Here is a 24,567-nt window from a genome sequence, read left to right as displayed (position 1 = left end):
GCATGCAGTGTAGGGTGACTGAATGAAACAGGCCAATAGGAGGCATAGGTAGACCGTGGAAATTAGAAGTGCTTTAGGGCCAGCCTTTAACAAGACAATGACTTTCAGAATGCAATGCAGCAAAACCAGACAGAACATCAGATCACACATACCTCATGTGCATATACATATACAATTTTACAGTGTTTACATTGTTGCTGTAGGGTTAGTGGTGCATTTGTTTATTTTTGTTTTAGTAGCCTTGCTGATATTTTTACCTGCCACACCAATTTTTATTTATTTATTTGGAATTATATTTATTATATTATTTTATTTTTTATTTTTTGCTATTATATTTCTTTTTCATGTTTAAATAAGTTAATATTTTATTTTTTTTTGTGTGTGCAATTGTTTAGAATGATTATTATTAGTACTTTACAAATAATATTTTTTCTCAATTTGTTTTTTTAGTCTGCTGTTTTTCCTCCAGCTTTGAGGAATCATATTTAGGTTTTTCCCTTTTGTGAAAACACTGGTAGTACTTACACAGCATCTATTTTATATTTTTGAAAATTCTCCTTGAAGTGATATTTTGTTTGTGTGATGAACAACAGCGTGATTTATGAGCAATGTTATGTGCAAGAAATGTCTAGAAGAGAGAAAAATCCTAAATGAAACTGCACCCGCATGATGCTCCTTTGACAGAGGGTTCATATTATCATATCTTACATAGTTAAAATAAGGTGAGCTTGTCACAGCGTTTATGAAGGATAAGATTCACTCCCATTTAGATGGCTCATGACTAAAAGGGAAGCTTAGATGCTCTGTTGGAGAACAAAGAGAAGCCTTGTAGGAGAAGTGTGAAGAAGACATGGTTAATTACATCAGCTGCTGTGAAGACCAGTGCCGTTCTTTAATTTATGAGGGTTTTGGGAGAGAAGATTGTTTTGAAGACTTGGAGGCCAGAGACAGAACTGAGAGGAAATGATTCAAGAGGCAGAGGAGAAATCAAAGAGTTTTGAAATGATGGAACAAAATGAACAGAGCTGCACTGCCTCACACTACCTTTAGAATCAATGCAAGTCACTGTATTATTCAATTGGTGTCCATTCAAGATGTTTATTCATAATTAGATTCATAACAGTGCATGTATGCCTGCAAAAGCAGAACGTTAAAGTTTCACGAGGCTTAGGTTTCAGGCTTTTATTTCTTGTTGGGCAAGAATCATCAGACAACATTACACACATCTTCACATTCACAATTTGATATGCAAATACATGTGAGAATAAAGATCAAACTGATTCTTTAAATGTAAATAATATGGCTGATGTCATTAATGTTAGTTATATTTGGAATTCCATTTTATTATTATTATAGTTTTTACAGAGAAGGATTTTCATACTCTACTGTTAAATATTTCAGATTATATTTATAAATGATTATTTACAACAACAAAAAATAGCACAAATATGTCTGGAATTAATTATTTTAAAATTGACGCTTTAATTAGTGGTTAAATATTTAGGGTTAATGGTTTAAGGCTAGTAAAAAAAATAGAAAAAAAGTGTACCAAAAATAGGAGAAAGTGTGTGTTGTTTTTTTTTTTTAGGTTGAATAATTTAAAATATATGCTTTAAGTAGTGGTTTAATAGTTAGGGATGAGGGTTTGGGGAACAACATTCACCATGAGTAGCACAAATGTTTTTTAGGTAAAATAAAAAATAGGTAAAGATAGGGCACAGTGTACTGCATTAATGTGGAGGAATTTTCTGTATTTAATTTAATTTTTATTGTTTTAAATGTATTTTGTGTTGTGTTTTAGGTTTAATGGAAATGTCTGTAAAATTAGTCACTTTAAATAGTGGTTAGAAGCACAAACCTTTTTTTGTTTGAATAATAAAAAATAGGCTCTTAAATAATTTAAGTTTAAGGTTTTAGGAAACACTATGTTTTAGGAAACATTAGGGGAAAATTCAATGTAAATGCATTTTATTTTGACATTTTGTTTCATTAAACCCCTGTTTTCCTGTTTTCAGATATGGCTAACAATGTATTTTTACGGGTCTCAGCCATTATTTATAACGTAGGTGGCTGCTGGGTATTCATCTAAGAGCCTATATCTTTCTGAGCTTAGCATGCTGGGATAGAAAGGCGTGCTAGAGCCTCGCACCTTTAGCCTGGGTATCAGTATGTCTGTGGAGTCTCCATGCGACGTGCTTTAAAGATGAACTGTTTGGTGTGATCCGAGCCTGTACGGGGTGGAAGGCCTCGGGCGAGGAATAAGACATGCTCTGCTTCAGGTGCTGTGTGGATAGCTGAAGATGAGCTCCATTGTCTTCTCTCTCGTCTCTATTCCGCAGGTAACGAGCAGAGGAGCATAATGGCTTGTGTTAGCCTTTCTCCCGCAGCTAGCGGGCCCTGGCATAATGCTCGTAGGTTAGATGCTTAAAACCAGAGGGCATTTAGATCAGAGGACATTTGTTCCCCCAGCTGTCTTCCTGTGGCCTAGTGGGGCCCCTACGTCATTTGTTTCCCATTTCGGTGTCAAAAATTTCGCAGCTGGGGAGGAGTACTTTACCCTCAGATTTCATTTATTTCCCTAAACATACGTTCAGCCATTGTTTTTCTCTCCCTCTCTCTTTTTTCGCAGTGGACTCCATTGCTTCAGTAAGATGGATGGCGAGTGTGTAAAGGAGCTGACATCACAACACTTACTGGGAGGCAGCGCAAGCAGCCCCCCGGTGACCTGCGATTCAAGCCCCAGATTATGGTTGTTCATTGTTTGTTTCTGCTCCTTGTTCGGGTTCGGCAACAGACTGCTATCCTAACGGCGTACACAAATTAAAACTCGTATCAGATAGTAACTAAATCTGAGAGTGAGACTTGAGTAGAAGTCTAGTTAAATAAAGAGTGATTTGTTCTTTACTCATTCGTTTAGTTTTCCCTTAAATTTGTCCTGAATTGCTTGTAATTAATAAAGTTGAAGGCTTGAATTGTGATATGAAGATCATCAACGCTTGACATTTTATTGATGTGCAGAAAATTTTTAATACTTTATATATGGAGTTATTGTCTTGCACCATATACGAGTATTAATGTACTATTCAGGTCACTCAGTCAAATCTCAAAATAAATATATTTTTTCATATTGTACTATTATAATTTTGTGATGCCTAAATTTTCTTTTTGTATTAATTTAGGCAAAATGTATTCATTTTTAAATAGAATTTATTTATTTTAATTTTTTATATTGCCCATTTATCATCACTGGCCATAACATTTTCACAATCTCAAAAACTTCTATAAATATACATTTGTCATACTATACATTATAACATTGTGATGTCTAAATTCACTTCTATTATTTAAAATGACTGATTTCTTGTTATTTGTATTTATTTAGACAAGATTGCATACATTTTTTTTTAAATAGAATTGTAATATTTGCCATTTATCTTCATTCGGCATAAAATTTAACATTATTTATCCATTTTTTTGTTGACGTCAAAGGCCTTGGGTCTAATCAGACTCTGTGCTTTTTAAGAATATTAATAATTTTGCATAATTTTGTAAAATAAAGATCGATTTATTCTTTACCCATTCAGTTGTCAAAAATGACTTGTTATTAATAAGTCACAAGTTATGATTGTGGTTGAATTGTGCCATGATCATCAACACGAACACTAAATATATCTATTGCACAAGCCTTGTTGTGATAGAGGGGTAGAAACTTTCTTTCACTGAAATTTAATTAGACAGCTGTCTACAGTATGTTTGCACAACTCCCACATCGTATGCGAGTATTAATGTATTATTCAAGAGAACGCTAATGACAGTTAAAATTAATCAAATCCATTCCAGTCATCTCTGTATCATGGGGTTTGGATTCTTCAGCCTGGCAGTGTACAAATTCAAAGCAGCATTTTCTCATAATTTTCTGACTGTATAACTTGCACAATCTAAGCTTCTACTGTATTGCGGCTTTCTGAATTTCACCCATCACCATTTTGCTTGAACTGAGGCTTGAAGTCCACTATGTGTTTTTGCCAGACGTGGTTGCAAAAGAGAGTGCAACATTGACTCGTATCAATGATTTATAGTCCCTGTGTGATTGGATACTCATGATTTTCACATGGCCAACAATCTATTGTGGTGTGTGTTATATATAACTGATAATTTCAGTTTCCACTACAGCACAGAATAATGTAGATTACTAGTTTGGTTCTGACTTTAGCCCTTGTGAAGTGGGAACATTGACTAAATGGGCCAAATTAGACAGAATGAAGCCTTTGCACTCGTTCTGAGAAATTATATCTAATGCCCAGACATGTATTTTTAACCAATGCTTCTCAACTGCTGTCACACCACAAAAAAAAGGGTGCAACGCTGTGCTAAATGCAAAGAACAGAATGCAGTTAATTTTATTATCGTGCTTAGGGATTCATAATATACTTTATATTTAATATAATACTATAACAATAATAAATGTAACATTAGCTTTTTTAATTTATTGTATCAGTTGATTTTGGACATTTTATTTGTGCATGCTCATTTTCCTTATTTTTACATGTAGATTATTATTCTGACTTCTAATGATAAGCTTTAAAAACACTAATAATTTACTTAAGACTCTTAAATGTGATTTTTACAAATCTTTAAATATCAATTTTGTACATTATGATGTTGTGATGCCTAAATGTACATGAAACATTTGAAATGATAGATTTTTTTTAGGGTCAAAATTTTAAATTTAATATATAATGTGTAAATATAGCATGTATTAAAATATAATTTTAATATTGTTATTGGCTATAACATTACAATACTTTTAGGAAATTGTAATATTGTTGCATTCCTAATCATGTCTTACCTCTAATCAGACTGTAGAATGTTTTAGATTATCGTATCAGTCGATATTGAGATTTGTATTATACATGTTTATTTTAACATATACCAACTTGTATTTAATAACAATTTTAAATATAATATTGCCAAATCTCATAAAAAAATATCATGCTGTATTCGATGACTAAATTGATGTACTGTAGCATTTCAAACAGTCGAATATTAGTTTTTTTTGTGTTTCGATTTGTAGTTAATTAGACTAAATAGTGTTTAAAATACACTAAATAGTGTTTAATAAAATGTTAAATATTGTTGCATCAATAATCATGCATTATCATCTAACCAGACACTATACTGTTTTAGAATACTTATACATTCCAGTGTTTAATTTTAAATGACCTTTTGTATGATACAAATTTTAGTACCTTAGATGGCATTTTGAGTTTTTTTTTTTTTGTCACTGGGCAGAAGCAAGAAATCAGGTAGAACCTCACATGAATGTGACATTTTAGTTACCTCTTGTATGATAAACAGTTTTGATCCTGTGTTTGGGGTGCCACGTGATGCCCAATGTAAAATCTATGTCCTGAACCAAAACCATTTGAGAAGCACTGCCCTAAACAACACGTTTCTTTAGTGTTGATGAGAACATGTTGATGACTAGTTCCACCTTACAAATGATAAGGTGGCTTTTTCATCAGGATATATCCCCTGCTCTGGCTGTCCTGCTGCTGTGGATCTGATCTGGGCCAGTTGGTACTTGAGCAAAGAGGCTTTGGACTTCACATGAACAGCAGGTGTGCTGCCCTCTGAGTCAATTTCCCACCTATGGCTACATCCCTCAGCGACTTCTCAGCAATGCAATATCTAGCACTGATATTCCTACCTCCTCTGAGGTCACGCTATATATTATTGTAGTGCTGTTTGGGAGATTGCACTTTCTTTCTTGTCTTTTATTTATTTATTTTTTACATTTGAACCATATTTTGTCTGATTGTGCTGTCTGATTTTTGTGCTTGTTTTGTCTTGTTTCAGCCAGACAGACTGCAGCTTTATCCGACGGATTTAACATGTTACTTTTCTAATGCAAGCCATTATAAAAATAATGCTCGATGACATACTTTTCTGACTGTGTTGTTGTGATGTTTACTGTGGATCAAACAGGATTGATTAGCAAGTCTTGACTCCATTGCGTTTATAGAGTGAGAAAAACACAAGAGAAAGAGGTTTGCATGCCCGAGTAGGATGAGTTGGTTACCGACCGTGAGAGCTACAGTCTTCAGTCACCCACAGATCTCCATGGTACCACTTCATCTTGTACTCTTAATGACTTAACTCATCTAATTATTTGTTCAGTGAGAAGTCAATTAGGAGATTCTCCAGGTCTTGAGCAACTGCTGATGTGAGAGATCAGTGAATGTAGGTTCAGACGAGTATAAAAAAGGGAGAAAATGTCTCTAATTGACCCTAGAATCACTATGATATTACCATGACAGTTTTTGTGATGGAATGTACTGATTCATAATGTTAATATGAAAAATATGAAATGGCTGAAACGATGTCATTTACAATAACTTGTTTTGCTCAGTCTTCTTGTTGTTTCTCTTCAGTTGTTTTTGAACATGCACTGGACTTAATTTCAAAATGAGGACAGAACGTATTGTAGTTCATTTTCATGAGCCAAACTAAGCATCAATTTGAATCTAGCCTCACATTCAGTATTCATTTTTCATCAGCTTAGAAATAATCTCTATTAGTTTGGATTTACCGACCCATTAAAGCTGATTTTTGCTTGTACCATATGTAGATTTAACATTAGCGCGTAATCCCGAGCTCGTCTGCCTCCTGAACGCTCCACGCACACGTCTTGTCAAAACATAATCTCACATGTGTGATAGTATCATTGGTTTCTCTGCAAATAAACAAGGCACAAGTTGTGACAAAAACAAAAGCATCTTTGCCTTGGGTTTGCTGCGTCAACATCAGGCACCAATTGCAAAACAAAGCTAATTATTTACATGTTGAAAATAATGAACGAGCACGACCTAAGGTTTTTCTCATTTACATCAAAGCAAACATTCTCATTTGCGTTTAATTAAAAGTGAAAGCTTTGTAGATGTAGGCATGGCAGGGGCAGTGCTTGAGAATAGCAGACTCACAAAGGTCACGTTATGAAAGATCTGTAATGATTGGCCACCAGTTCTCAGTCGTTCATAGAGAAATAAAGAGAGAGCAAGGGAGATGGAAAAGTGTGTATGTGTGGAACAGCCTCACAAATGTCGTAATGTGTGTAGCCACATGGCTCAACTTTCAAAGGGACTAATTAATAAAACAGCATTGGCCTCCTCATGTTGGTTGTCAGTGTGGACAAAAGCAGGCCTGTTAAGCTCTGGACGCCCTATTCCCCTGCCAGCTAACTCAAGTCGGCCAAATGATGGGAGGCCCTATTTTGCCACGGGCAAGGCAATCGCTAATCAGCTGTTAATGAGCTTAATTAGACGTTAAAATATCTCAGTGTATCAAACAGCTCAATGTTTGACATGTGTCTGATACGCTGCCCTGCTCGCTTTGAAAATGAGCTTCATCCACATCAGTATAATTAGGCCTACTAGAAATATCTGTATATTTATTTGAATAATAAATATATGTTTACTTATTTAATAAATCATTTTAAATCCATGTAGTTAGTTTCATTTTCTAGAATTCTGTCTGAAGTCTTATCTTTTTTTTAATTGTGGAAGTAAGCCATTTCCAAACATGGAATTACTTTGCGACACTTTTAGTGAAATATCCAGTGAGTGGTGATAAAAGAGCATTTAGTTTAATCTAAAAAGATAGACTAAGTGTTTTATTGTGTTGGTTATTGTATATATAGGACCAGTTCAGAAATTAAAATGTCAGTTGTGTTTGGAAAGATTGTACCACATACACTAAACCCTACTCTAAAGCTAACCAATTGTGTTAAAAAAGGAAACTTGAAATAAAAATGTTTGCTTGTTAGCTTCCTTTTACATGTCTTTTAGCTCTTTTTATCTTGACTTGTGTTTCATGTTACTTAAGCCGGACATACACTGTGCGATTTTCATCCAATTTTGAGCCGAATTCTGACTCGTGCGACTCTTTTTCGAGTCGGGCCGATATTCAGCAGTGTCGTTTGTCATACAGTGTTTGTGAAGTATACAAGGGGAAACGAGAGGCGATTAACCTCTCCCGACTGGCAATCGGTTGGTCGGATTGATTTCTGACATGTGAGAAATTTTGGTCGCCTCTCGTGAGGTATCGCACTATTGAAGCAGGGCTAGGAACCGTTTTCCGCGTTTCCCTCACTGCGCATGTGCGAAACCATAAACGAAACCATGGCGACACGGTGTGTAGTGTGGACTGAAGTGATGGAGGGAAAATTTGTGGAGTTATTGCAGTAACATGTCAGCCTTATGACATGTCTTTAAACTTACCTCGACACTTGGGAGGAAGGGGTTTATTTTTTGTTTATTTATTTATTTTTGACGTTTCAGCACACAGAATTGCGCAAATCACCAAAGCAGTGCGTTTATCCCTCTATGGTTTATCCCGGGAAAGCATGTTTATTCTGAAACAGCCACAAACATCTGAGGGATCCTACGTGTTGATTCCCCACGTATATTGTGAGCAGTCAAATCGCAACTCGACGATCGGACTGTACAGTGAGCGCATAATAATCGTGAGCTTTGACTTTACATCGCATGAGATCTTCTCGTACAGTGTTGGTACCTTGCCGAAATCGCACAGAAATCGCACAGTGTATGCCCGGCCTTACCAATATGGGGTATCTGAGTACACCGCATACGATCTAATTCTGTACCAGGTGAGCTACTGAACAAGTTTACCATGTTAGAAAAGCCATATTGTACATATGAAGCTGGTTATGTTATTTAAACATCAAAATATGTTAGTTTACAAATCATGCAGTGTTTGAGGTCATGACATAATATTTGGGCAATGAATCACGCAATGAACTAAAAAAAAAAAAAAAAATCATGCAACTTTTCAAAAATGCATGTAGGCATGTTTTCCCAGTCAGCTTATGATAGTAGGGTAAGAATCAAGTCATTGGTTGATTGTCATGTGATTACCCGGAGTTTTGTACTTAAGCCCTCATGTTTGCCACATTTGTACTGAAGTACGTATTCTGTTCCAGGTCATTGTTTAGTGTCAAACTCATGTTTGTGTTTGGTTTCATGTCATGGATTAAGTTCTTAGTTTATGTTTATGTTTTTAGATCATCATTCTAAATAAACTGCACTTTGGTTCTCTATGTCATTGTTGTCATCTGCTTCAAGTAAGCAGTATTACTGATTTAAAACATATTAAAAAAACAAACCGTTCCTGACCACTCCCCATATCTTGAATTTGTTGGAGCAACAGTTTGCCACGCCCCCAAATCAATACTATTGGTTAAGACAGTATAACTGTGTCAAGATGTTTTGGTAAAACCACATTTTTTTTGTTTTTCAGAGAAATCAATCCAATTTTATTAATATTTGTTAGTACATTTTAGAGGAACAGTTCAGACAAAAATAAATTGTTACCATTTACTCACATTTAATGACTTTCGTGCACAACACAAAGAAGTTGTTCTGCTCTTTTCCATGTTATGAAAGTGTATGGTGACCACAGCTGTACATGGTCACTATTTATTTTTTATTGTGAGGAAAAACAGCAGCTAAATAGCTAATTTTGTGCACAAAAATGATCAAGCAGATTTACAATAGCATGAGGGTGAGCAAATGATGACAGTTTAAATTTTTGTGTAAACTGTCCCTTAACATTGTAGAGGTATTTAACAAAGGAAAAGTATTTAAACAAAAATCATCAGAAAATGTTGTAAGTCTGTCTGGTTTTTTTGTTTGTTTGTTTTTTACAATATATGCCACAAAATCCAGCTCTGCATGCTCCAATATTGTTAAAAGCACCCTCTATGTTATTGATTAATTTTTCCTGCATTAATTGCAAGCTACAGTATGATGCTCGTAACCTCAGTACATTGACAATTTGGCCCTGACCTGGGACTGACCTCTTCAAGAGCCTGTGCTGGAGGGGACGCCTTGTTCACCCAAAGCTCAGACGTGCACACAAAAAAATCTAATAAAGCATATTATGGAAATAGAATGTGTGCAAGTGAAAAGAGGGCAGATTTATTTCCCTCTCCGGGTGCTAATATGTTTATACATGATGCTGTATAATGGCTCACTTTGAACAGATGCTCAGTGGCAACAGGGATAAAAAATACAGCTCTGTGTTTGTAGGCCAGACTTGCATTGATTGCTATAACAGTGCCACACAGTCGTTGACAGGGATCTCGCTGAGGAAATGAAACCGAGAAGCCTGTTCTATAGTGGCAAACCACTCTGTAGAAACGTCAATATTTTAATCCCCCACGTTAATCATTTTCATCAGTCTGGTTGCATCTTAATGTGCACCGACCAAGTTCTGAATTTTTGTCCCTCTAATTTGATTTATGAGCTTCATTTTATCAATTGATAATGCATGAAGACTGCACTGCACTGGAAACCGCTGTCTGTTTCTCTTCACATACGCAGTAAGGCAGGTCTGGATAAAGTTGCGTGTTCTTTAGTGATAATGCTGGTTTCATTTGGAGTGATGATTTACTTTAGGGTTGATATGCAGTGACTGAAAGCAGCCGCTGTCAGTAAGATAGGCAGATGTATCAGAGATGCCGTGACTTTAATTGTGTTGATTATTGGAGATCTTTCATAGTCGTATTGACTTGCTGTCCCGCTGCTGTTATTCACCTGATAGTCTCATTGTTTAAATGTAGATGTATATGGATATTGACTAGTGCCACTGTTATTCCAGATGAGAAACAAACGTCCAGCTGGACGTAAGAGTGATGGGGGCGATTTGCAAATACTGTAAGGCAAGATTCCGATGCATTTGCATGTTCACGTGAGGAGTTTTATTATATGCAGAGTAATATATATATATATATATATATATATGTGTATATGTATGTATGTATGTATATATATATATATATATATATATATATATGTATATGTATATATATATATATGTATATATATATATATATATATATATATATATATATATATATATATATATATATATATATATATATATATATAAACATTTTTAAAAATCTTAAACAGATAAATCTTAGAACTAAAATAGTGTGAATTTAGTATTTTATCATGTAAAAAATTTTTTTTGTGTGAAACCTGTCATAGAAAAAGTCTATACTGTTAAAAAAAATCAAATAATTTGATCAAAAACTATAGAAACAGTAATATTTTTAAATATTATAAGTAACTTTTTTCAATTTTTTTCAAAATGCATTTTAATTATATGAATGCAAAACTGAATTATGTTTATTATACTCCAGTCTATGGTGTCATATGATCCTTCAGAAATCATTGCAATATGCTGATATTCTGCTTAAGATATATGCAGTAATTTTTTTTTCAGGATTCTTTGATGAAGAGAAAGTACAAAAGAACAGCATTTATTTTGATTTTTTTATTGTTTGCATTCTTGAATAAAAGTATATATATATATACAGTGGATACATCTTATACATATATATCTTTTAATGATCCCAAACCAATCTGTTTTAAATGTCCCTATTTTATGAGTGAGTAACATAACTAAAAACTTAATGTTGTGGTAATTGTTTTGATATTATCATGATATAGATTTATGAATCATTCTGCAACCACGTTATCAGTTTTTTTCAGTTTTTGGTATTTTATAACCACTGGCTCGTTTTTTCAGCACAAGTGTAAAATGTAATTTCTGAAGCAGCATGGCTGCCGGTGGCTCGCCGGTGTTGATGTATTACGGATTCATGCAGTGTGAATCTCCTCTGCTGATTCCTGTCTGGGCCTCATTTGCTTTGGAGGGAGATAGACGGGGTGGTGGGCAGTGGTGAAAACATGCAATTTTGCTCCAGTCTCCCTGTGAGCAGTGAGACCTAACAGCATCCAAACCTTGTTGCAGAGAGAAAGAGAAAAAAGAATACTTTGTAAGTTGATTTTCAGTCAAAAAGATGAGCTCCCTTCCAATAACACACAGTCTCTTTGTAGTCAAACTGTTTTCTCTTGATTGATCTGACCCCTCGTTCATTCCATATAGCTAGAAATAATTAAAACCAAATCAATGTTTGGCATAGCATAGAGACCATAAAGGATAAACATTGCTTATAATGCTGATACCACATGCATTTGCAGTTTTTAATGCATTCTCCACATTTATTCCTAGACTGTCTTTGCTCAAGAGCCTGAAGAAGCCAAGCTCTCAACCTTTACACCACAGCATCAAAAAGTCAAGGTCATTTTTGTCTGGGTATTTAATAGCATTCACCCTGACCTGCAAATAAAGTTTCTGCCTGGTCAGTGCTGAATTCTAATTCGATCAGTGAGCCCCTCAAAGGTCAATCTAAGCATTATTTCATTTTTTTTTTTATCTTTGCTGGATTTCTTGTGAGATCTCAAATGTTAGATTAAGACATATTGATCCATGTTTACTGTTGAGGTTATTAGTGTCCGAATGCACATGTTTTATGCTTTTAATAAATCAGAATTAGGCCAGATATTCGAAAGAAAAGTCCTGTTTTTATTTATTTGTTGAAATGGTCCATCACTCAGTGTTCAGTTTATGTAGTATTTAATTAGAGATCCACTTCTAAGTCTGACATCAGTTAAATAAAAGTAATTTGAGACAGACAGCTGTAATGGTTGTGATATGTTAGGTGATAGCTAGATTTATATAATATGACAAGTTTTTTTGTACTAGAAAGAAATTCATACTAATTTGTGCAAATCTAATCTAGTCAGGAGTGATGGGATTGGTAAATATTTATTAGAACCAATTATTCCAAACAATATAACGGCATCAAACATGCATATTTTATATTTCATATGCATGTTTTATTCTAAAGTTTTTAAGTCTAGATAAACAAATCATCTTATATTAATTTATCTTGCACATAAAGCACCATAAAGCTGTTAGGGTAAATAAGTTACTATTCAGTGTAGCTAAAGATGCACATCTGACAATAGATGTATTGATTGGTTTGTTTGTAGCAGCTTTTTAAATTGGACTTACTGTACTGTGGTCCATCTCTGGGAAACCAAAAAAAAAAAAAGGTTATAAATATAGAAAATGTATATACTGTAATGATATTATGCTTAATGCACTAATGTGGCTTTCAGAAATTGAAGTTGATTTTGTGCAGCAGATGCGTGATATGTGTGAGAAACTGTCAGCAGTTTCTCAGTAATTGTTTGTCAGTAATTTCAGTATTTTCTGAAGTTTTTTGTTATGACAGATATGCAGACAATGTTTCAACACAAAAACGAACTGAAGTGCATCTTATGCAACTTATTGTGCTTGCAATGCAGTTCTGTGCAGACTAATTTCCATGAAGTTTTAGCACACATCACAATCAATCTGTTTTTCTTCTTTCAAAATGCAGTTTAGTTGGCCGGTGATATTTTAGTTCACATTAGACCCCAGATATCTATCGTATTAAACTATGAAATATTCCCTAGAAATGGGATTCTTATTGCTTCGGCCTATCTCTAAGTTGGCAGGGATTAGACCGCATGGGGAGGATTATCTGCATGTCCTCCTCCGTTCAGTTTTTCCTGCTTGGAAGGAAAAAAAAAAATCATGGATACAAAACAAACAAAAGTCCAGCTTTTCCTTTTTTTTTACCTGGCCAAACAGGCTCCTGATTTGTCCCTCTATTCGGCTGTATTTAAAATACGCAACAGACTGTGTTAAATGCTTTTAAAAGCTAAGAGTCAAGAATGAATTCTCAGTACTGTTGTGACTATATAGAGCTGCTGGGAGGTGATGAGAACTTGAGTGTGTCCCGTCTGACTCGAGAGAATCGGGACGCTAAAGCGTAACACAGCCCAGAGAGGATTAGCCGGGCCTCACGGCCTTGCATCCAGAAATCAACCCTTTTGTCTCGACTACATTTGAATAAGAATGCGCATTGTAAGCTGACATTTTTTGATTGTACACCAGCAGGCACAGCATGGAAATGCTGTTGTTTGGACCATGGCTGGAGTCTATAAAACAGATGCCGGTGTCAGGAGATAAGGGCTTGCTGAGCTGGTACAAAACGGCCCGTGACTGGTCTGGCATGTGACAGGCAGCCGGCCGATCTTCAGTAAAGTCGCATGATGAACACGTATCAGTGGAGTACATATCATTTGTTAATTGATTTGAGGGTAATGCTGTTCAGGCTCCCTGTAATCCTGATTAGAGGTCCAACCCGGACCCTTTAAATGCATATTGATATATTGATCGTGTATGTTGCTCTCAGCTCTCCTGTCCGATGGGGATCTTTACACCTCACCCTTCAGCTACTAATCAGCCAATGGAGAAATTATGCTTTTACGCAGATGTTTTCTTTCAGGCTTGGGATGATGTCACCCTGTCATCTCAATGTGTTTTTTTTTTTTTCATTTGACAGATTTTGATGTGGGCCGATCATGGGTACGCATACACAAGATGTTTATGACCTGCTCCAGCGAAGCAAAGGTGGATCTGGGTCAGTAAAACACATCCCTTTGTCACCTACAGAGTATGTTATATCTGATTTATGCACCTTCATGTCCTCTGGGACAAACCTTAATGTTGTAGAATGCTTCTTGACTGCTTGGATGAGGGTAAGATGGTAGAAATAGGGCACACATTTAGTTCTGTTTTACAGCATGTTAGTTTTGGATATTTAAAGGCCCTGCGAATTTAAAAACTGTCACTTTTTGCATGTCTGTTTATATGGCTAGCTAGTGTGGTCTTTTAATTTTGTTCAAATGTTCACAGAAATTTACAATTTTGAATACATTTTTAGTTCATTTTAATATAAACTGACAGCAGTTTTTGGTATTTTTTTTATATACAGTATATATGTATGCAACAAACTGGAACATGGCTCACATTTTAAATTGCATTTTTATTTTGTGTTAATCTACAGAATTAATCTAATATTCATTATTTAAATTAAATGTTTCATTTTTAATTAATCAATGTGACTAAAATAAATTTTTTGAAAAATGAAATGCGAATAAAAAAATATTACTTCAGTCTTCAGTGTCACACGAATCCTTCAGAAATATGTAATATTAAATAATTATATTACTATATGATGTTGATTTGGTGCTCAATAAATAATGTAAAATTATTATTAATTTTGAAATCAGCTGTTCAGATTTTTTTTTTGTGTGGAAATCTTTTTCTCTGTGATTCATTATATTGAAAGTTGTATAAAATAGGATAAATATTTAATGAATTTATTTGAAACACACACACACACACATATATATATATATACACACACACACATGTTTTTTTATATCACTTTATTGTATTTTGGCTAAATAAAATATTTAATTTCGTAAAAAAATCCTTTGAAGGTCAGTGCACTTGACTTTTTATTTTTACCCATGAAATTCAATATTTCTTTCCTTACAAAAAAGGATCAAATATAATAAACATGATAATGCATCATTCTGTACTACAAAGTTTTGTGTCCAAAAGTGGGAGAACCTCTATTAAGTAAAAAAATCTTAATTCCTAGATATAACACAAGTTGTTTGGCTGTTTAAAAGAGAATATGAAAAACAACAACAACAACTTTTTTAATGGAAATCAGATAAGGTATTTAAAACGCATTCATTCATAAAACTCAACAGCAAGGTCTGTTTCCGGGGAGCAGCACAGATGAGGAAAAACAAGGCAACAAATTCATCAACCTTTAGGTCATTCGTGCACAAAAGGTCTGTTCCTCTCCATGTAGAAGGTGTCTGCCATTTTCACTTTGCTGTGAGACCCACAACCTTTACGCTGATGGAAGAATGGCAGTACATTTCTCTTGATCGGTCACTTTTTAGATGCATTTGTAACAGTTGCCAGCCCGGCTTGGCAATCAGAGCCTTGAATCAATGAACTTTAATATGATCAGGAAAGATAAATTATTAGAGTGCATTAGTCATACATTGTAAAACGCAGTTTGATAAGGCAATGAAGCACTGCATAGATGCCAAGAATTGGTAATGACTCTCTCATTTACATTTTATCATCCCTCCGGCAGCTGAAAAACAGAGAGAGCAATTAGTTAATTTGTTTAAATAAACTCTTTAGTCTTTGCAATTAGCAAGTAGCAGATAATGGGGAATAATTCATCAGTTAGCAATTAATCGGGTCAGTAATCTCAGACTACTCTTCACATGATCTCACAGTGCTTTTTTGTGCTAATTACAAAAGACAGCTTGGCTTATAATACAGAGCATATTGTATGAGCAGGGCATTAAGGAATTAGACATTTCAGTTTTGTTCACAATTAATGTCCAATCAAAGAGTTAATTACAGCTCTGTGTGAACATCCCGCTCTGAATGAAGTATCTAAACTGAAAAAAAGTCTTAATTTCCTATGTGGGTAACACATTAAGGCTGTGTCCATTTGGGTATTTGGTCCAGTGAAGTACATTCGTCTTTGCTGCCACTGAGGTTGAGAGATCTGTACCTGTTTTACGTTCTGTATGTGTCAAGCAGGCCGAGCAACCTCAGAAATATACATCGGAGACCCGTTTGATGGCACTTTGGGATGGGGGGCGGGGTGCTGTAATTGAAAACAAGTCTAGACCAAAAGAAAGGGCTTTAAATGTCAAGTCAAGGTCAAGTTTACAAACTCTTGTATGTGTTGATAGCACTAGTGTATTACTGCCGGCTGATGCAGTACAATGGCCACAGTAGTCCAGCTTACTGAAAGTGAAAACAATGTTTTCAAGTGCTGGAACAGTAGGTAAAAAGTTGGGTAAGATGTGTTGCTCCCTTTTTCTAGCAAACAGAATGCAATTTTGTAAAAATTTCTACATTATTTTATGGGGCCCAGCATTCAAAGCTGCATGTAAAAAATCTATTTAATGCAAGTGCAATTTATTTATTTATTTCTAAATGGAAGGTAAATTTTATTTTGTCAAAGCGAATAAACCCCATTTCTGGGTTTCATAAACAGTATTATAATACTTACATAACTAATTTAATGCAAAGGTAAAAACAGAGTTTAATTGTGTATTTAAAAAAAAAGAAATAAAAAAGAAATAAATATAAGAAAATACTGTTTTGCAATGTTGACAACTGTTTTGTGTTAATACTAAATTTTAAACATTTTCCTGTCAAATTTTTTCAAATATGAATAATGTTAAGCTAAATGGAAATCACAGATCTGATTTAAAAAATGTAAGGTTGATAAGGTTATTTGTGTAAAAAACAAAAAACAAAAAAAAAAACCTTTTCAACAAGGACACATTAAATTCATCAAAAGTGAAATTCATTCTTAAAATTTCAGTTTATAAAATACATGAATTATAATACAAGACACATCTGCATATTAGAATGATTTCTAAAGGATCAAATGGCACTGAAAACTGGAGTGAAGGCTGCCAGAAAATTAAGCCTGGCCATCACAGGGATAAATTACATTTTAAAATATCTTAAAATAGTTGATTTCAATGATTTCAAATGAATAATATTTAATAAAATTTTTGTTTTACTCTTTTTTTTTTATGTTTTACAGTATTTTTAATCAAATAAATGCAGCCCTGGTGAGCATAAGAGACGTCATAAAAAAATCTATAATTTATTTTATTAAGAATTGTGAAATTCATTCTTAAAATTTCAGTTTATAAAATACATGAATTATAATACAAAACACACACACACACACACACATGTGTGTATTACGTGTAACACACACACACATGTGTTGAATACAGTGGGACACAGCTTACCTTCCTCGCATCATGGTAAGTATAAGATGCCACAAGCTAAACTTGAATAAACCACATGTGGACACACTGCACTGTTAATTAAAAACACAAAGTAAAATAAATAATTATGCCTGTATCTTGTGCATATGCTTTCAACAGACTCAAATCCTCATTGCAAGTGATTAAAAAAAAAAAATCCTTGGAAAAAAGACTGGAGTTGTTTTTGGAGCTTATGATGCAGGCAGATGGGACAGTTGCCCTCAGACCAAAGGAGACGTTGACCTAGAGGGAGATCGGCAGCGAACTTGCATGCTAAAACGGCATGAAAGTTACAGCCCTCATGTGGGACAAACAGCAGAGAAGGGCTTCACACCAGGCAACACATGCAAAATTGACAAGAGGATGTGGGGGAAAAAAGGGGTTGGACGAGGATGAATAAAACAAATCATGGTGCTTGACTGGAGGTGATTTGAAAAATTCTTTGTCTTCATTTACGCTTGAGAATAATATTACGTCCCGACAGGAGACCGGGCTAGCGAGAGGCTCCAGTCGCACGCAGGGGATAAAAAATTAATTAAAAGATGAGAGAAAGAAGAAAGGATGGATTGAAAATAAATACAGACTGCAATGCCAAACAGTAGGGTCGTTGTTTCATTGCGAACGCGGGGAGCCCACTGTAAAAAATGGATCATACCCTGCCTCAGAGAATTAAACTTAGTTTTTGGGAGTGTTTGTGTTTCTAGAGAAACTTTGTCAGGGGAGATGAAAGCCACATCTGCTCCACTTCTTTCCAACTATACATACGTGTGAAAACTGTTGGTCTGGCAGGCTAGTATGGACAAGCAGACCCACCGCCATGATGAAAGACAATGGGTCCGGGCTTAAGCCTATTAACAGTTGGCAATGTGGAGCCTTTACCCATGGCGCTGAGTGGCCCCCATGCCACACCTCGACCGCCTGTTAGATGAGACCGCTGCTGGACCGCTGCTACTCTTAACTGTGAGGTGATGCTTTCGTGAGCTGATTCATTTCCACCCTTCGCTAAGTGGACGGGGGTTTAACTGGAAACACATTACCTGTCATGGAAAAGTGTTTTCACGTGCTGTGACACACCGCAGACATGGTCAGACAGGCAGCGGGGTGTTTAGGGTGTACTCTGTGGACATGTACACTGTGCTGATAGACCCTGGCTGCTTGCTTTCTGCCTGATAAGGCAGTTTACACTGAACTTGTGTGGGCTGAGCTGGACGCCGCTTGCAGTGTTACATTTGTTTGTGTGGTGCACTGATATTATATGACTATGTATATGAATGCATTGCAAGTTTAGAAATGGTAGATTAGGAGCACCAAATGAATTGTTCACTGTCGTAGATATGCAGTCATGGGATAAAAACTTAGCATTAGCATAGTTAGCAAGTGTCATGTCTGTTAGAAACTTAACAGAAACAGTAGGCTAAAACTTGTTTTTGTTTTTGTATATCTACATACTTGTAAAATTATTCTTATCATTATTATTTATTATTTCTTAACAGATTAGAGATGAATATAGGGGTATCAAAATAACTAAATCTGAGGTATTTTTTATTTTACATGCTAAATGCATACAACATGATGCAGCAGTCAAATATGCATATGCGGGGGTGTAAATTACTGACTTCATTACTATACTTTTGTATTATTTTGGGGTTTTATGAACTCTACTCAAGTGGCATTGAAACTTAGTACTTTGTAGTTTTAAGAGTGTAAGTCTAAATGACACTTAAGGAGTAAAAGTACATATTTCACAGGTCATCATTTACAATGTTTGTTTTATATTTCTATATTCCATATCTGTGCGTAGTCTGGAAATTAAGTTAACATAACTTAACATTGAATCTTTTCATTTTTAACTTTAAAATACACATTTATTTACACTTATTTTTGGTTGCATCCTTTGACTTCAAGCACAGTTCACTCTGTTTTACACTCATGTACATGCATACGTAGACCAATATTTAAAAACATTGCACAGACTGTTTAAAAGATATGTGTAAATGTGCAAGTTAATATAACCTTTTACTGTTTAAGTCTTTTTTGTAGTTAAACATGTTGTATTTGTTACAAAAGACTGTGATTGTAGTATTGAAAGACTTGCATGCAATTGTGCATCCATTTATGTATTCTTTTTAAAGCAACATGGCTAAAAATAGACCTCTGTATAAACTAATTGCTGTAATTGCTTATTCGGTTGTTGGATAACTAGTTGACCATTCTGGCAATCCTTGCCATCCTTGCGTCCAAATAGACAACCTCCCACTTTATTTTCAGAATGAATGATAGCAGTTTTTGAGGCTGACTAGTGAAACCACAGCGGTCTGACAAACTACTCGACAGCAGAAATCCGGCTGTTATTTTACCAGCGGCCAGGGAGTCACTTCTTGCATGATGTATGAAGGTGTGAGGTTTTTTAAAAAGTCACAACACACTAGGGTGTTTTTTATTTTGAAGAGCATGTGGAGCTGTTCAGTATCAAATTGGCTAATGTATTGCAATCCACATCCCTCACACTAATATAAATTGTTTGGAAGCACAGGCTGCCATCTGAAAAGACAGGAGAGCTATGAGGTCATTAACTCCGTCCTCACGGTAGAGAGCAATTTTAGGCAAAACCCACTCTCTGGCCCATCTTTAGAAACCAGACCATGATATACAGTTTTGTCAAAATGTCCGCAAATTTGCCCTCTCTAACTGGAATTTCTCCATGACTTATTTGACCTAATGATCTAGAACATTGCAATTGCTCCACCCCAAAGGCAATTTCGGAGGCTCACTGGGCCGATTTAAATGGACTGTGGTTACTCTTCCACCCCCGTCAACACCTCCACCTCCCCAAACGGAGGCTGGTAAGATGCACCTTCCTGTGGTGGATGCTGCTCTTTCTCTCTTAGGAAACACATGAATGCACGAGGGTCTGTGGAGGCCACATCCAGGGCTGAGAGGAAAAAGCTTGAAATGATGTTCGGAGCAACACTGTGAAGGATGACTATGCGGAGTTCACAGAAATGACCGTGCACCTTTCCGAAAGCCGAGGGCTCACTGACGGCCATAGTGAACTTGTGTGCATCAGAAGAACGGGTAGTCGTTGTGAGGAAGCAAGGGTCAGCCGCATAGTCTCCTAGTGCTGAAACAATTTTACTCAGTGTTTTGATGAGTTTGATGGGCCTTACCCCTGATTCGATGCCCTGAATTTGATGCGGAACCCCAAAAGTGCTTTGTTTGATTAGTTTAGGGTTATTTTTACATGCTTTTGAAATGTTCAGCTTCTGTAAAGACATTTATTGAGGTAAATGTGGAATGTAACCGGGGCATCCTGTGCCAGTTTTTCAGAGAGGGCACCAGTGGTCATGCTGGCTTACTTGGCTTACTAAGTGTGAGTGAAAACACTTTTGCACTGTTAAAAAAAAGTACAAAAAGCTGCCACTGTGGAGTCACCACTTTAAAAGGTATGGCTTTTGTACATTATTTACTCCTTAAAAGTTATATTGGTACCTAAAGTATACATATTAGTACTAAAATGGTACAAAGTCAATACAGAAATAGTACATATTAGTAGTTTATTAGCTCCAGTGACAGCTTTTGTACCTTTTTTCTCAGGGTGTTTGGGATAACTAACTTGGTAATTGCTAAGCTAAAGTGATAGTTTAAGAATGCAGGTTTTGATTAGCATGCAGCGTCACTAGTTCAAATCTTTATTTTTATTTTTTTATAAATAAACCAAGCGAGATTGCATCTGAACTTGACAGCCAACGATCACTGTGCATTTTCACTGTATGGAAAAGATCAGCTTTGGCATTTTGATAATTATGCTTTTAGTGTTCCATAGGGGAAAAAGTGACAGTGAGTGACAAGAGGTTGCATAAATGATGACAGAATATACAGTGTTAAAGTAAATTGACTGCAGGAGGTGCATTAAAAAATATTTATTTATTTTTGCATATTCATTTGTACAAAAGATATTTTAAGATTGTGAAAGAAAAAAAAGAAAATACAAATTGTGCAGTACGTTGCATTAGGAGAGAGAAACTCTTAAATACTATTAACGGTGAATTAGTAATATTGTAATTAAAATAAAAAGATATTAAGGTGGAAAAATTAGAGAATTTACAGTTCGAAGCAAATCATTTATTTTAAAATATTTTACATTATATATTTTCATTTGTATAAAAGAATATTAAAATTGTATACAAATTTTTTTTTTCAAACTTTTAAAACTATTGCTGTCGATAGAATAAAATAATCACAATTTAATAATTTCCATACATTATAAAGCAGAATAAGTCATAATGTCAAGTTCTGTAAATATATATTTTTAATAATATTCTCTTCATTTTTCTGCAGATCCCCTACCATCCCTCATCTGAGTATTTCTTTTATATTTTATTATGAAATACTATTTCTGTGACTATCAGTACACTTGTTCAGCCTTCTGATACCACAACATTTGTAAAAAATTTTAGACCAGTGCTTGTATTGATTCTGTTCATTTCTTTTAGAGAAAAAAAAGGTTTTATATATTCTGTCTAAAAGACAGGTTTTGATTTATCATGCAAATATTCTTTCAGAGCCACTGTCCTTCACCATTATGCACAAGAAATGTCCAGTGAATTAGTTAAATGTGAGCTTAGCATGGCAGCTTTCAAAGGAGCCATGGCATGTCATTATCTGTTAAAGGCTCATGTTTCAGATGTGTTTGCACTTCAGTGCAAGCGAATTGTTTACTCTCATCCCTGAAAGACTGCCTCCAGGTACACAGCCACTCAAAGGTTGCATTATTTTTTACAAAAGCCAAAGGTGAAAAGCCAGGTTAGTCTCATTCTAATTCGGTCCCTGAAATAATTAACGGGAACACTGCAGGCAAGTTTTTGAAAGAGCTCCTGGGTTGCTAATTTCATTTTCATTTATTAGCACGTTTTTCCTGGAGGTTTTTACGCTAATGAGGTCTCCGCAAGCAGATGGGTGATCTTTATACAATCTGTCAGAATATTATTGATTTTTGGAATATACTTTTCAGGGAAGACAATGGCACACTCAGACTTTTCACAGTGGAACAAGGCGATCTGTCTGCCACCGCTACGTTTATTTGTAGCTCGGGCTGCTATTTTGCTAAACCCAGACTCCATTGTTTGTGGGAAGGCCATATGTTGACTACTCTAGAACGCCGGTGATAAATTTTCCTCCGCATAAAGCGTTCAAAACGGGCTCTGTGCTGCAAGCAACTGTTTTTATTACGGCACTTCGGTTTGTAATTAAAGAGGGGGGAAAGCCACAATATGCTGCAAAATATAACTAAACAAAATTTCATTGAAAATATGTTTAATTCATAAATCACACTGGCATCTCTGTGATTCCCCTCCGAGTGAACCAGAGGGCCTCTCTTTTGCTTAAGTTCTCATTATGGTTTGTTGATTGTGCAGAATTGGAGAACTCCACAACAGTTACGGGAAAGAACCCTAATCGGTCAAAACCCAGTTGGCAGTGATGATTGTCCAATAAAATTTGAGGCCAAGAGCCTCTGTTTTTTAGTAACCCATGATTTACACCTCCCAATACAGACAGTAATAGAAAGGAAAAATGATGGCTGCTTCCACAACTTTACAGAGAGTTTTTATGATTTATTTTTTGACTTTTTTAATTATTGGAAACTTTTTGAAAGAACTTATTACATTTATTATTAACATTTTTCATGTCTTATCATTTTTTAAAGTGTAAATTACATAAAAATTCAGATTTAGTTGAATGTATTTTTAAATCTCAGCTTTTTTTTTTTTTTTTTTAAGGAATAGTTTCTTAAAAATTCCCTTCATTCACTTTCATGTCAGTCCAAATCTTTGTGGAAAAGATGACATTTTATTTATTCTTTGTGTCCATACAATAATATGAATTCATTATATGGACAAATACATTATATCATTTAATATAATAAAACATTTTTTTGTGTCATTTTGTGTTTTCAAGAAACATGCAAAGGAGTAAATAATGACAGAATGTATTTTGTATGGCTGAATTTTCATATAAAATCTATATTTTTAAGGTTTATATCCACTGCCAGTGCAGGTCTTCCTTGAGTTCGTCTGAATGCTGGACATACTGTATATTCTTGACTGTACTATACAGTTTATCTAGAATAAAGTCAGAGCTTCATGTGTTTTGAATGCCCTACGAGTCTCCTTTAACGGCTGCATCAATAAAGCTATTCCTGTTTTAATCCCTCCTTTTTTTCTCTCATGGATTTGTAATGAACTCTTAGTCAGACAAAGGCAGTGGAAGACAGAGTCTCAGTGGTTCTGTGCTTTGACCCTGGATCTGTGACAGTGACAAAGGATGATAGATTGCACTTAGACTGCATAGAGGTGACCTAAACAGCATTTAACACCAGCCTCCCAAGGTGTTCTTAATGAAATAAGAAGGGACACCTTTTTCTGAGAAATTAAATTACATATCTGCTTTACATCTGGAACGGCAGGCTGGGAAGACTTTTGTTTGTGGGTTTCATTCATTCGCTCGTGATGTGCTCGGCTGTCTGGGCCAGAGTTGATGAAGTCGGTTCTACGATGTCCTTGTGAAGAGCATGTTATGTCTACCTTTTTTTTACTAAAACAAAACGTCTCTTTTGGTTCTATGTTGGAGTGCAAGACCCCTTGAAAGCAGAAAAGCACACTTTTAACAAAAACCTTCACATTTTGATTAGCTGATTGTTAACCAAGGCCTTTATCTACCAATGTTGAAGAGGCTCTCAAGGCGAAATGTTTACTGCTGGACTGCTATGTTCATGAGGGATGTTTATCCGAATGGCTTGCTTAACACTAAGAGGCCATGATGGTTATTTTGTCTGTATGTGTGGCTTTTCAGTCGCACAGGCCACTATATATATTCATAACTATAGTATCCTTGTGAAGGGTCA

The 24,567-nt window shown here is 35.3% G+C and overlaps 1 long non-coding RNA gene across 2 annotated transcripts in view; it reads left to right on the top strand.

The window, feature by feature from the left end:
- Window positions 1–17,813, top strand: part of LOC113042440 (uncharacterized) — a 54,842-nt gene extending 37,029 nt beyond the window's left edge. For both annotated transcript variants that reach the window (XR_003275579.1, XR_003275578.1), the window contains exons 3-4: window positions 14,330–14,407; window positions 17,787–17,813. This is a non-coding gene — a long non-coding RNA (uncharacterized LOC113042440). The remainder of the gene's footprint in view (window positions 1–14,329; window positions 14,408–17,786) is intronic.
- The last annotated feature ends 6,754 nt before the right edge of the window (window positions 17,814–24,567 follow it).

Source organism: Carassius auratus, chromosome 24 (genome assembly GCF_003368295.1).
Source record: "Carassius auratus strain Wakin chromosome 24, ASM336829v1, whole genome shotgun sequence".
Lineage (NCBI taxonomy): Eukaryota > Metazoa > Chordata > Actinopteri > Cypriniformes > Cyprinidae > Carassius > Carassius auratus.
Note: the sequence above shows the minus strand (reverse complement) of the source record. Positions and strands in the feature narration are given on the sequence as shown.